We start from the raw sequence: 13595 nt of genomic DNA on the forward strand, positions 1-13595 counted from the left end.
CTTGCTGCTGCTGTAGCATACATAAAAAAGGTTCTATCCTTCTTTAACACCGATTGGTCCACTATGCCCAGGAGGAAGGCCTCTGGTTTCTGGGACCCCAGCAAATGAAAGGAAAGATGTACTCAGCCTGTGTTTGATTATTTCCCTCATTCTCCGACTAACTCTTTACTAATCTGTGACAAACAACCGTAACTTTTGAAAGCTGTATTACTTGACAGAGCAAGGAGGAGCTGTCGGTTGACATTGTGAAAGATCATCCATCCATCTCTCTCTCTCTCTCTCTCTCTCTCTCTCTCTCTCTCTCTCTCACACACACACACACACACACACACACGCACCACACACTTGCTCTGGTAAACATCTTGGAACTCTGCATTCCCCATTCCTGCTCTAATATACACAACTTCCAAACATGGAAGTTCCACTTTGCTATCACGCTTAATAGCTACTGGTAGATCAACCCTCTCACCTAAGAATTTGCCTAGCCATTTTTAGAAGTCAGTTGGGCTTTTGGCCATCATCATATTGTGTGCCTGAAAGTTAACTATGCACTGAGTGGAAGACTCACTCCTTTTGATAAGAGCTAAAATCCTTCTTCAAAGTAAATGCTTTCAATTATTTCACAGGTTTCTTTTTGAAAAGCAAATTCCACAGAAGTGATGTGGGAAGCCTATAATTATTATACTAGACATGTCAATTATTTCATGAAAACAACTCTTCACAAAGCATGGCTGATGCTCTGGTAGACAGTGATGGGTGTCAATGACAAGCAGCAATTTAAAAAGGAAAAGAAAATATGATCCTAGTTTGGCAATTCCCAAACTTTTTCCTTCCGCAGATTGCTTGAAAATTGCTGAGGATCTTGGCAAATCACAAGGATTTTCCCACCTGTTGTAGAGATTGAAATGCACTGTGCTAGGTGCTGTATGATTTTAGGCGTATTTTCATTCCTTCTTTTTAATATTGTGTTATATTGTACAGAATTCAACTTGTATTCCAATATATAAGAGATAAAAGAAGCAATAAAATATGATTAAAACCCAATATGAATACATTTGATACATACAGAACAGAAACATGAAGAATTTACTCAGGGATATTTTCTCTCGGTATTTGTTAAAACTGGGATCCTATAAATCTGGAGTTGGGAACTTGTGGCTCACTAGCTGAAGATATTATTAAGGTCACTGTGGTTTTCCAAGACAGTGGTACCTTCGTTTAAGTACAGCTTAGTTTATGAACAACTTGGATTAAGAACGCTGCAAACCCAGGAGCAGGTGTTTTGGTTTGTGAACTTTGCCTTGGCAGCAGAACATGTTCCGCTTCCTGTTGAGTGTGTTCCATTTGTAAATTGAGTCCCCTGCTGCTATGGGAAAGCACACCTTGGTTTAAGAACACTTTGGTTTAAGAACGGACTTTCGGAATGGATTAAGTTCGTAAACCAAGGTACCACTGCATTGGTTTTACTCTGCTGGCTATTAGACATTTTTGGCAACTTCAGTGTTGGGCTGTATTTGTTTTAAATCTTTGATTGATTTGTAGTTACTGCTCACTAGCTGTCTGTTATTTTGTGGGTAGCGTTGTAATGTGGGTGGCGCTGTGGTCTAAACACTGAGCCTAGGGCTTGCAGATCAGAAGGTCAGTGGTTTGAATCCCTGCGAGGGGGTGAGCTCCTGTTGTTCTGTTCCAGCTCCTGCCAACCTAGCAGTTCAAAAGCACGTCAAAGTGCAAGTAGATAAATAGGTACCGCTTCGGCGGGAAGGTAAATGGCGCTTCTGTGCGCTGCTCTGGTTTCAGTGTTTCGTTGCACCAGAAGCGGCTCAGTCATGCTGGCCACATGACCCGGAAAAACTGTCTGCGGACAAAAATCAGCTCCCTCAGCCAGTAAAGTGAGATGAGTACCACAACCCCAGAGTCGTTCGCGACTGGACTTAACTGTCAGGGGACCTTTACTTTTGTTTTTTGTATGATCTTGTTGTATTGACATAAGGGGTGAATGAAATTGTCAGTTTATGTTCTCTGTGTTTCTCATTGTTTCAGTCTTCAATTCAGTTCCCCACATTTTTGCAGCAATGTGCAATTTTAAAATTAAAATAAAAATCCTTATGAAAATTCCCCAGCATGTTAGTCAAACTTCTCCTAATAAACATATATTTCTATTCAGTTTTGACTAATGCACACATTTTCACCTCATATAATGTATTTTGTATGTTATATTCACCAATATATGCATTTTTGTGCATATTATTTGGTTGGAGAAATGCTTCACAAACGTTGGAGAAATGCAGGTTTTGAAGGATAGCTGTGTTTTGGTTTGCATCTTGTGAGCATGAGGTGGTTTCTTGTTAAAAGGGAAACAAAATGAAATTTCTTCCCCAACCCTAATTGGAATTGTGTTTTGCCCTGTTGTGTTTATAAGCATCTTAGAGAGCACATTCTCCAGTAAGGTGGCCTACAAGAAATTCTTTAAACAAATAAATAACAGTGAAGTGTGTTTAATTCCCAATGGTTTAAAGAGGACAGTTGGAGTCATACTTATCTCCCATGAAATCAAAAGAACAACAACGACGACAAATCCTAGCTTTGAGCGTATCTTGCCCAGAATCTTTGAATAATGGGCAGATTCATGTGCAAAAACCTCAGTTTACTGTAAATCTGCAACAAAGCATGGCTCATTGCCTCCATCTTAAAACAGCAATCCCTTGTAGAGGGCAGCCATCAGCGAGGGAGAGGGGACATACCTGAGATGAAGATTTTGAACAGTACGAACACCCTGCTACCTCTTTCCTTTTTAATATTATTGCTTGAGAGAAGAACCAGAAAATCAGACGGTAAGGAGACGCCTTGGCAAGGCTGCCGCCTTGGCAGATGTACAACCAATCACTCTCTGGAAAGCCTTCACCTCAGCATTCAGTGCCAAGGACAAATTGGGGCGAATAAAGCTGAGGCTGCAGGCATCTTTGCATAATAGGATCATTTGTGATTAACCAGCTAGGGACATAGCCCAGTTGTGCTCTTCTAGCTATCAAACGACAAGGGGCCAAATGTGTCCGCGCTGCGATACCAGCAAAGTGCTTTCCCATCATGGTAATAATGGCAATCAGGCTCCAAGAGGAGAGAAAGGAAGTTAGGGAGGGAGGGAGGCTGGTTTGCAGTGTGAAATCTGTCGGTGAGTCAGAGCAGGATGCCACAAGAGATGCTGCAGGATTCATCACCTCGGCGTGCAAAGGCCAGATTATTTAGTGGAAAACGTATCTATTTCTTTTAATTCATGTGAATTAAAAAGTGTGCTTTCTCCTGAGTTCAAGGAGGCATTCGATAACAGAAAGCGCAGTGTTGTATTTCACAGTACAGTGGTACCTCAGGTTACATACACTTCAGGTTACATACACTTCAGGTTACAGACTCCACTAACCCAGAAATAGTGCTTCAGGTTAAGAACTTTGCTTCAGGATGAGAACAGACATTGCGCAGCAGCAGCACGGCGGCAGTGGGAGGCCCCATTAGCTAAAGTGGTGCTTCAGGTTAAGAACAGTTTCAGGTTAAGTACGGACCTCTGGAACGAATTAAGTACTTAACCTGAGGTACCACTGTACTGATCCTGCCACCCTAAACCTATTTTCTCTGAAGTGAAGTCCTATTGATTTTGATCAAGTTGATTACTGATACGATATGATACGATAATCTTTATTGTCATTGTCCCATACAGAACAACGAAATTGAAAAAACTTACATCAGACATTCAAAAAACAACAAGCCTCCTATCCCAGCCTGGTTGTCCCCCTAAAACCTCTGATACCCTATAATTAAATACAATATACTCCCATAGAGACTACCTTACACTGCGTTTAAAACCAAAATCGCATTTGGATAGAAACTGTTTCTCAGGCGGCTAGTCCTAGTCTTTATAACCCTGTACCTTCTTCCAGAAGACAGAAGCTGAAAGAGATCATTTCCGGGGTGCGCACTATCCTGCACTATCTCTGCAGCTTTCTTATGGCACCTGGAAGCATAGATTTGATCCAAGGTGGGAAGAGTGCACCCAATTATTCTCTCTGCAGTCTTTACAACCCTGGACAGCATTGTTTTTCCCCTGACTGTGCAGCTCCCAAACCACACACTCAGATTGAGTAGGCATGCTTAGGGTTGCAGTCCTGTTGCCATTTCTGGTTTATGATTCAATTATAATAGTATTTTTTCCTTCAAGCAACCACAGATGCCTGGCAATTTCATAGAATCATAGAATCATAGATTTGGAAGAGACCACAAGGGCCATCGAGTCCAACCCCCTGCCAAGCAGGAAACACCATCAGAGCACTCCTGACATATGGTTGTCAAGCCTCTGCTTAAAGACCTCCAAAGAAGGAGACTCCACCACACTCCTTGGCAGCAAATTCCACTGTCGAACAGCTCTTACTGTCAGGAAGTTCTTCCTAATGTTTAGGTGGAATCTTCTTTCTTGTAGTTTGGATCCACTGCTCTGTGTCCGCTTCTCTGGAGCAGCAGAAAACAACTTTTCTCTGTCCTCTGTGTGACATCCTTTTATATATTTGAACATGGCTATCATATCACCCCTTAACTTCCTCTTCTCCAGGCTAAACATGCCCAGCTCCCTTAGCCGTTCCTCATAAGGCATCATTTCCAGGGCAGGGTGTATTTGTCTGGAGTGAGCTTCCCGATAGCCTCTTTTGCTGCCAACTCTGATATTTTCCTCTTCTATCACAATATTATCATTGCTGCTGCTGCTGCTGCTGTTTTATACTATGGAAAGGGCCCATTCACCATCCCAAATGGCCAAAACTTTTTGGCTTTGCAAAAGAGAGATAGATAGATGTCTCTTGCTACCCCAAGCTTCAAACCTATCCATTCTGAAGGAAATCAGCCCTGAGTGCTCACTGGAAGGACAAATCCTGAAGCTGAGGCTCCAATGCTCTGGCCACCTCATGAGAAGAGAAGACTCTCTGGAAAGGACCCTGCTGTTGGGAAAGATTGAGGGCACAAGGAGAAGAGGGCAACAGAGGACGAGGTGGTTGGACAGTGTTCTCAAAGCTACTAACGTGAGTTTGACCAAACTGCGGGAGGGAGTGGAAGACTGGAGTGCCTGGCGTGCTCTGGTCCATGGGGTCATGAAGAGTCGGACATGACTAAACAACAACAACCCCAAGCTAGTCAGCCCTTATTTATATCCCATGTTTCAAAAGAGAAATCCTTCCAAGTCTGCTTACAAGGAACATCCAAATATATTAAATCAAATCACAATGAAAAGATCAAAACAGCACAAGTCATTAGGATCTTTCCCACGGGGCAGTTGGTAGTTGTCCCATGGGGAAGGAGGAAGAAAGGATGGAGGAAGCACTTGGTGTTATCTTTGCCTGACTGCCTCTTTCCCGAAATTCTTTCCACAGCAGGCCTACAGGAAAAGCGGGTAATTCTCTTGGATCACACTCCTGAATCTCTTCACAGAGGACAGTCGGTAGTAGGAGGCCCGAGAAGAGGGGCAATGGCCTCCAGGCTACCAGAAGCAGCTCTGCTGGTTTCTTAACTTCTCTTCCTCTCTCCTGAAGTCCTTTGCAAAGGGCAGCTGATGGTGGATCAAGCTCTGGGGTCTTATTCATTTCCATCTCTCTCTCCATAGGTATTTCTACAGCCAAAGTTGAAGGGTCTATAGGGAGAATATGATTAGTCCACTTGGATGCTATTATTGCCTGCCTGCTTACCTCTCTCTCGCCTTCCCTGTCATCTTTTATATACCCTCCATCATAAACACACCGACCCCAAATCCTTGTTGCTGATTGTGTGGTGGCCGTGTGTCCTACTACTGCACAGAGGACAGTTCTCTGTTTTGAAAGTGTCCTATTATTTGAAGGCTGTCCTGTCAATATTAATGATAAAGAACCATAAGAAAGGAGAGCAAGGGTCTTGAAGTTCCTCATCAACAGCATCTGGTCAGCACACTAAGCAGGCAGGTACAGAGGTCATCTGCTTGTCCTTTGGTTCTCCACTCTGGTGAGATTGCTCATGTTTCTGTTTAAATCACCATCATTCTAAATTTACACATATGAAATAGCACCAGTGGCGTAGCGTGGGGGGTGCAGGGGGGGCCGGCCGCACCGGGCGCAACATCTGGGGGTTAGGGTTAGGGGGCGCAAAGCCACGGGTTAGGGGGCGCAAATCCACGGGTTAGGGGGCACAAATTACTTGCCTTGCCCCGGGTGCTGACAACCCACGCTACGCCACTGAATAGCACATGCACATTTTATGCAAATCTGTCTCCTCTTTTGTTTGGCTGACACCCCCCATTTCATTTGTAGCATTTCACTTAAAGCTCAAGGCTCTGTATCCCAGTGTAAACCTGAGGTCTCTGTTCAGTTTGTTGCCATGAATTTATTCCTCTTGGTGTGGATCAATTCTCTGAATTCCAAAGGGACGTAAGAAGGTAAATTTAAGACCAAGCCTTTAAAAAAAACTTACTGATCTTCCTCTCCCTTCTGTGATTTTTATGGCATATGATCAAATTAAATGATCTATGTTGGCATTGGCTTTTTCACAAGACTTAGTTTAACAGGTGAATGGAAGGGCTTGCTCATCAGGGTTTGAATCACTGTACCATAGAGCAAAACCTTTTATTGTATTGATTTCTTATTACCATCAGACTTTACTGATCAAACAAGACGGATTCAGTTCATTATAAAGAAAGTAACTTTAATAAAATGTTTTCAAAAAGGAAGAGTAGTTTAAAGCGAAATAAGGAGAGAGAAAAAGGGTGTTGTGGCTTAATAAGCACTAATTGGCTTATTGTAAGATGGATTTTCGGAGATGACAACCCATTTCATCAAATGAGCGAATGTACTGAAAAAACAGCAATGTGCCAAAATGTAAAATATATAGAAATTGCCAAGAGATGAGGTCAGTGCAAGACAATATCATATATAATGCCCCTATGGAAATTTTGTTGTTGTTGTTTAGTCGTTTAGTCGTGTCCGACTCTTCGTGACCCCATGGACCAGAGCACGCCAGGCACTCCTGTCTTCCACTGCTTCCTGCAGTTTGGTCAAACTCACGTTAGTAACTTCGAGAACACTGTCCAACCATCTCGTCCTCTGTCGTCCTCTTCTCCTTGTGCCCTCGATCTTTCCCAATGTCAGGGTCTTTTCCAGGGAGTCTTCTCTTCTCATGAGGTGGCCAAAGTATTGCAGCCTCAGCTTCAGGATCTGTCCTTCCAGTGAGCACTCAGGGCTGATTTCCTTCAGAATGGATTGGTGTGATCTTCTTGCAGTCCATGGGACTCTCAAGAGTCTCCTCCAGCACCATAATTCAAAAGCATCCATTCTTCGGCGATCAGCCTTCTTTGTGGTCCAGCTCTCACTTTGTGGTCTTATGAAAATACTGTAGTATTTAATTACTTAATATGCAGTTTGGAACTGAACGTAGGCATTCAAAAGAGTAAGCTCATTAAGGAAGTATATTTGTCACCAATGAAGCTACACATACATGAACTGGCCATCAGCTCCATGGGGAAAAGGAGTGGGAACTAGTATTACCAGCCCACTCCGCAAGCAGCTGATTTTAAGACCAGAATTATGGTCAGAATTTTCAGCCTGGCGACTGGAGAAAGAATAGAACCACATAAGATGATTTAGATAAATTTATTGTCATTGTCCGTATATACACAGTATACACAACAACGAAAATCAAACACCCACCCAAAGACCGGGTTCACATATACATTTGCACGTATCTCCGAACTCTCATCCTATTTAGACATAATCTATAAAACATAACATAATCCAGAATATAGCATGACCTATTAAAAACATAACATAACCTAAAACCTATCTCATTCCTTCCACTCCCTACTTACTAAACCTTGCAACTGGCCCTGAGATCATTATTTAGTGCAATCAGAGCTCTTGGATAGAAACTATTCAGAAGGCGTGTGGTTCGTGTTTTCATTGTCCTATATCTTCTGCCAATTATTTGTTTGCATAATCCTTCATCAGACAGGAAGTGCATGGAAGCTGCCCTATGTTTCTATATACAGTGGTGCCTCGCAAGACGAAAAGAATCCGTTCTGTGATTCTCTTCGTCTAGCAGTTTTTTCGCCTTGTGAAGCAAGCCCATTGACGGATTAGCGGATTAGCGCTATTAGCGCTATTAGCGGCTTTTAGTGGCTTTTAGCGGCTTATCTGCTGATCGGATCAGCGGATCAGCGGCTTAGCGGCTTAGAAAAAGGGGGGGAAAGGAAAAAAACCCAGCAGGAACTCGCAAGACATTGTCGTCTTGCGAAGCAAGCCCATAGGAGATTCGTTTTGCGAAGCACCTCCAAAACGGAAAACTCTTTCGTCTAGTGAGTTTTCCGTCATGTGAGGAAAACTTGCTTGTACCCCAGAGCTTGGATTGGGGTGCTGGGTATAATATTGATGAAGATATATTAAAATATTGCAAACAGGCATAACTTCAGGAGAAAACTGTCTTCCTGAAAGTTTTGTGTTGCCTGGACATATTCTAGATTTTTTAATGGGTATTGTTTGCATAGATGCAGGTGTTCCTTTTCTTCTGAGTTTCTATTGATCTTTGCTATCAACCTCTATTTTTAACAGCCAGCTGTCTAGCTCTAACTGAAAGAGGGAAAATCTTTTGGTTCCTGGAGTTTGCTCACACTGGGTAATTTCAACCGGGGGATCGAGAAGACTATGCTATTACAAGGTAGCATTATTCTCTGCCTGCATGAACCTATAATGTCAGGTAGAATGGTAGGGATAGGCTATAACTTTGCTCTTCCCATGCTACATTTTCCAAAGCAGGGTAAAGGTAAAGGACCCCTGGACGGTTAAGTCCAGTCAAAGGCAACGATAGAGTGCTGAGCTCACCTCGCTTTCAGGCCAAAGGAGCCGGCATTTGTCCACAGACAGTGCTCCGGGTCATGTGGCCAGCATGACTTAACCGCTTCTGGCACAATGGGACACCGTGATGGAAACCAGAGTGCACGGAAGCGCTGTTTACCTTCTCATCACAATGGTACCTGTTTATCTACTTGCACTGGCGTGCTTTTAAACTGCTAGGTTTGCAGAAGCTGGGGCAGAGCAATGGGAGCTCACCCCGACATATGGATTCGAACTGCTGACCTTCCAATCGCCAAACCCAAGAGGCTCAGTGCTTTAAACCAAAGCAGGGGTGTTATTTTGAGTTGGGGAAGCCTAATCCTTGTGACTTCTGCATGCATTGTGAAGTTATAAAATAGTGGCACTATATTTCTTTGCCCCTGCTCCAGTGCAGTTTAGCTTTTACCGCAAGAAACAAAGGAGACAAAAATTGAGTGGTCCATGCATCCATGTAAATCACATGGCACAACCTGGCACATGCTAATGGGCCATCGTAGAGAAAATGCACAGGTTGAACTTTCCCACATCCTCACATCACCACCATTTTTAATGACATCAGCTCGCAAGTACAGCTGCTAGAAATCAAGAGACCATTAAACATGTAAAAGAAGAATTGGCTACAGCTCATGCAGCAGTTTAGGAGCAGACTAGGAGATTCGAAAGGGCTGTAACATGGAAGGTGGAGCTAGCTTGTTTTCTCCTGCTCCAGACACTAGGACCCAAAGCATTGAATTCAAGTTACAAGAAAGGAGATCCGAACTAAATATCAGGAAAAATCTTTTGGACAGTAAGAGCTGTTTGACAGTGTGGTATGGTGGTTAAAAGTGGTAGACTCGTAATCTGGTGAACCGGGTTCGCTTCCCCGCTCCTCCACATGCAGCTGCTGGGTGACCTTGAGCCAGTCGCACTTCTCTGAAGTCTCTCAGCCCCACTCACCTCACAGAGTGTTTGTTGTGGGGGAGGAAGGGAAAAGAGAATGTTAGCCGCTTTGAGACTCCTTCAGGTAGTGATAAAGCGGGATATCAAATCCAAACTCCTCCTCCTCCTCCTCCTCCTCCTCCTCCTCCTCCTCCTCCTCCTCCTCCTCCTCCCTTGGGAAGCTGTGGACTCTCCTTGGAGGTTTTTAAGCAGAGTAAAAGTTAGTTGAATGCTACCTACAGTAATAAAGAACAGAGAAATCAAATGAAAGACATGTACATATGAACTAGGTCAAAGTATTCTAATTATTAGGACCAAATCAAAGAACAAGACAGTCTTCCAATCCTTCATTGGGCTTCTCTGTAAAACTTGAATAGACCAAAGTAGCAATAGCAAATGATAAGATGAAAGGAAATAACCGGGGGGGGGGGCAGGAGGAAGAGGCTTTTTGTGGATATTATTGCCAATTCAATGTTGATATTACAATCAAAAATGTATTGTTGTGACTGTAAACTCTTGACATCATTACTTTTTTCTTTTTTTCTTTTTTGGAACTGACAGTAAATGCAATATTGCTAAATTAACTCTGGTTGACTTTCAAAAGAATTAACAATAGTACTGGGGAAAACACAGAATTGGTAGAAGCACATCTTAAAGCAAATGTAAACTGTCTGCAAAGATGGCATGTTTTGTTTAGTTGTTGTTGTTCTTTTTATAAAACAATCTCTAGAAAAGCATTTTTGTCTGAAGTAGTCAGGCTGTCAGCTTAGAGGAAACGATACAATCACTGTCAGGCAGTTCTGGACAATGTACAACACTGCTGCAAAATATGCTTTGCAAGGATTACGTTGACTTTGATGCATGAAAAGTGGGCCAAAGGTTTGTGTACTGATGAGAGCAAAAACAGCCCGAAAGAATCAAGACAATGCAAAGAACGAGACTGAATGAAAACAGCAGACAGGCGTGTCGTGAAAAGAATCCAGTAATAGGCCAAGTGCCACTAACTGCCTTCCACAATTATCTGGTTGGCTATAACAGTGCATGCATCATAGAAAATCACAAAGCCCCATGGTTATGAGTTCCCACTCTGCTCTGCGCCGGTTTAGCCAGAATGTGTGGGGAATGGGCTTGCTCTGGAGAACATCTGTTCAAGCAGAGAGCCCGTCCCCCATTTCGCCTTCGCCGCCGCAGGGGAGAGCAGTGATAACCTCTTGGCGTATGGCCAATGCCTCCCCTCAAGACCCCTTTAACGGGGAACCCTGGGATCACTGCCGCAAGGGGGGCGTGGGTCACCACTTCATGCCCCCCCCCCATTTAGGAAGTTAAACTAAAGGATTCCACCCAAGGCCTGAAACCGCCAAAATTGTGAAGTTTTGCTACAGAGAAGGCAAACCTGCCAATGCAGGAAAATTCCTTTCTGGTCCTTCAACAGCGACCATGACGTAGCAGCGCCTGCATACCTGTGGAGAAGAGGTTAACCTGTAAAAGAAGACTTAACTGAGGGAGGGCAGGGTGGGAGAAGCTCTGGAGTCAACTGACCCTTATCAGGTAAGATTCACCTTCTGTTGTGTGGGCAGGGCAGTCCCTCCCCCTACCTGGCAATGCCTCCGCAGGTGGGATTGGGCGATTGGCTGAGGTAGGCGGAGACCTCCAGGTATCCAGCCTGGGGAGGGTGAAGCCAGCCCATACTACCGGGAGCTGCACTGGGATCTGGGGGCTGCACGCGACCATGCTAAAGGCGCCCCCCATTTGATGTGGGGAGCGGTCATTGCCAGCTGGCCAGTGCCAATGGGAATGCACTGCCCCCATTCTGCAGAGTCACATATCAATTCAAAAAGTGTCCATTCCAGAACTCTTTCAGTCTAATGCAGCAGTTCTCAACCTGTGGGTCCCCAGATGTTGTTGGACTACAACACCCATCACCCCTAGCTAGCAAGGCCAGAGCTCAGGGATGATGAGAGTTGTAGTCCAACAACATATGGGGACCCACAGGTTGAGAACCACTGGTCTAATGTGTTCCATTCCTGAAACACTTCTCTGTACTCCTTGACACACAAAGTTCTCTAATTTTCTCTATTTTACCTTATATTAAAGCCAATTTCATAAACATTAAAAATTAGGGTACAAGTTAAATCTATTTATTTCGACTAATCTTATAAGCAGATTAATGTTCCTAGTGGTCTTCGAAAGAGGAAAATATAAGCTTTATCCCAATTTTTTTTTTGCTTTTAAAGAAATATTTTAGGGTATTGAAATGTGTCTCATGTACCGTTTGCTTGTTTGAAGCTGCAAACAGTTGACTTTGAATTAGTGCTCATCACCTTCCATTTGGATGACAAATTTGTGGATGAGTTGAATTCATGGCATACCCAATCACTGCATCCTCTTTTTGTTTTTAAGTCCCTTGGTGGTGGTGAGTTAAATTTCATAATGTCAGAAGCTTCCTGAATATTTTAATTCTACTCATACCCAATGTGTAATTCACAGAGCCAGAAGCAAAGAACTACTTAAGAAGATCCCACAAAATTATAAATCATCACATTTTTCGATAGAGCTGCCCAAGTAAACAGAGCTGCCAAGTGACACGTAAAATAGGGTTGCCATACGCCCAGATTTTCCCAGACATAGCCGGTTTTCAACCCTCGTAAATAGTGTCTGGTCAAAAAATGCTTAAATGTCTGGGGAAATGTCTGGGCAGCTCAACCACTTTTGTGTCCAGATTTTCACTTTTTGAAATATGGCAACCCTATAAGGTCACAGGCAGGGCCGCATTTAGGTTTGATGAGGCCCTAAGCTACTGAAGGTAGGAACTATTAGAATCAGCAGCTACTGCCATCGCATAGAGCCTTCTGTCCATGTAGAACAGGTCTGGAGAACCTGTAGTTTCTCCAAATCATCTTGCCCTTACAACTCCCATCATCTGGCCCATTGACCATCCTGGCTAAAGGTTTCCCTTCTCATTAGATCATTGATATGTTCCTGCATGAACTGAACTCACATGCTTCCGTAATTGAGGACTTAATTCAAGTAGGGGCAATTGCATCCCTTGACTCTAAATTACTTCATCTCATTTTCAGAGTTCAGGCCTTCTCTATTGACATAGTACAGTGGTACCTCAGGTTACATACGCTTCAGGTTACAGACTCCTCTAACCCAGAAATACTACCTCAGGTTAAGAACTTTGCTTTGCTTCAGGATGAGAATGGAAACCGTGCAGCAGCGGCGTAGTGGCAGCAGGAGGCCCCATTAGCTAAAGTGGTGCTTCAGGTTAAGAACAGTTTCAGGTTAAGAACAGACCTCCAGAACGAATTAAGTTATTAACCCGAGGTACCACTGTAATGGCATTGGGGGAGAGAGGTTGCTATATTTTGCTCTCCCCTACCAATGCCGTTTTTCTTTAACCAGGAAATAACAGGAAGGGTTGCTTGAGTTTGAGGAATGGTTTTGGTTTTTTCCAGCCCACTCTGAGCATCAACCATTTGCAATATTTAGAATTACTCAAGTTCTCACCTTTAAAGTTTAAACAGTGAAACCATTTTGCAGAGTCTCAGTGGTATCTGACCCAGTTCTCAACCTGCTGGCTATTAAAACTTCCCTTTATCTTTCAAATTCTTTCATAATGCCTTGGAAACAGCAGCAGATTTGGGGGAAAAACATTTTAATAAAACGCAGGAACCCAGTAGACTTTCAGAAGAGACAGTCTGCTTATTATGAAGGTCAGCTGGAGAGAAAAGCAAAGTCTCAAACACCAGGCTATGGTAATCACTATGATGGGGGATTGGAAACTCAGCATTC

The sequence above is a fragment of the Podarcis bocagei genome (genome assembly GCF_964188305.1).
Source record: "Podarcis bocagei genome assembly, chromosome: 10".
In the NCBI taxonomy this organism is placed as follows: Eukaryota; Metazoa; Chordata; class Lepidosauria; order Squamata; family Lacertidae; genus Podarcis; species Podarcis bocagei.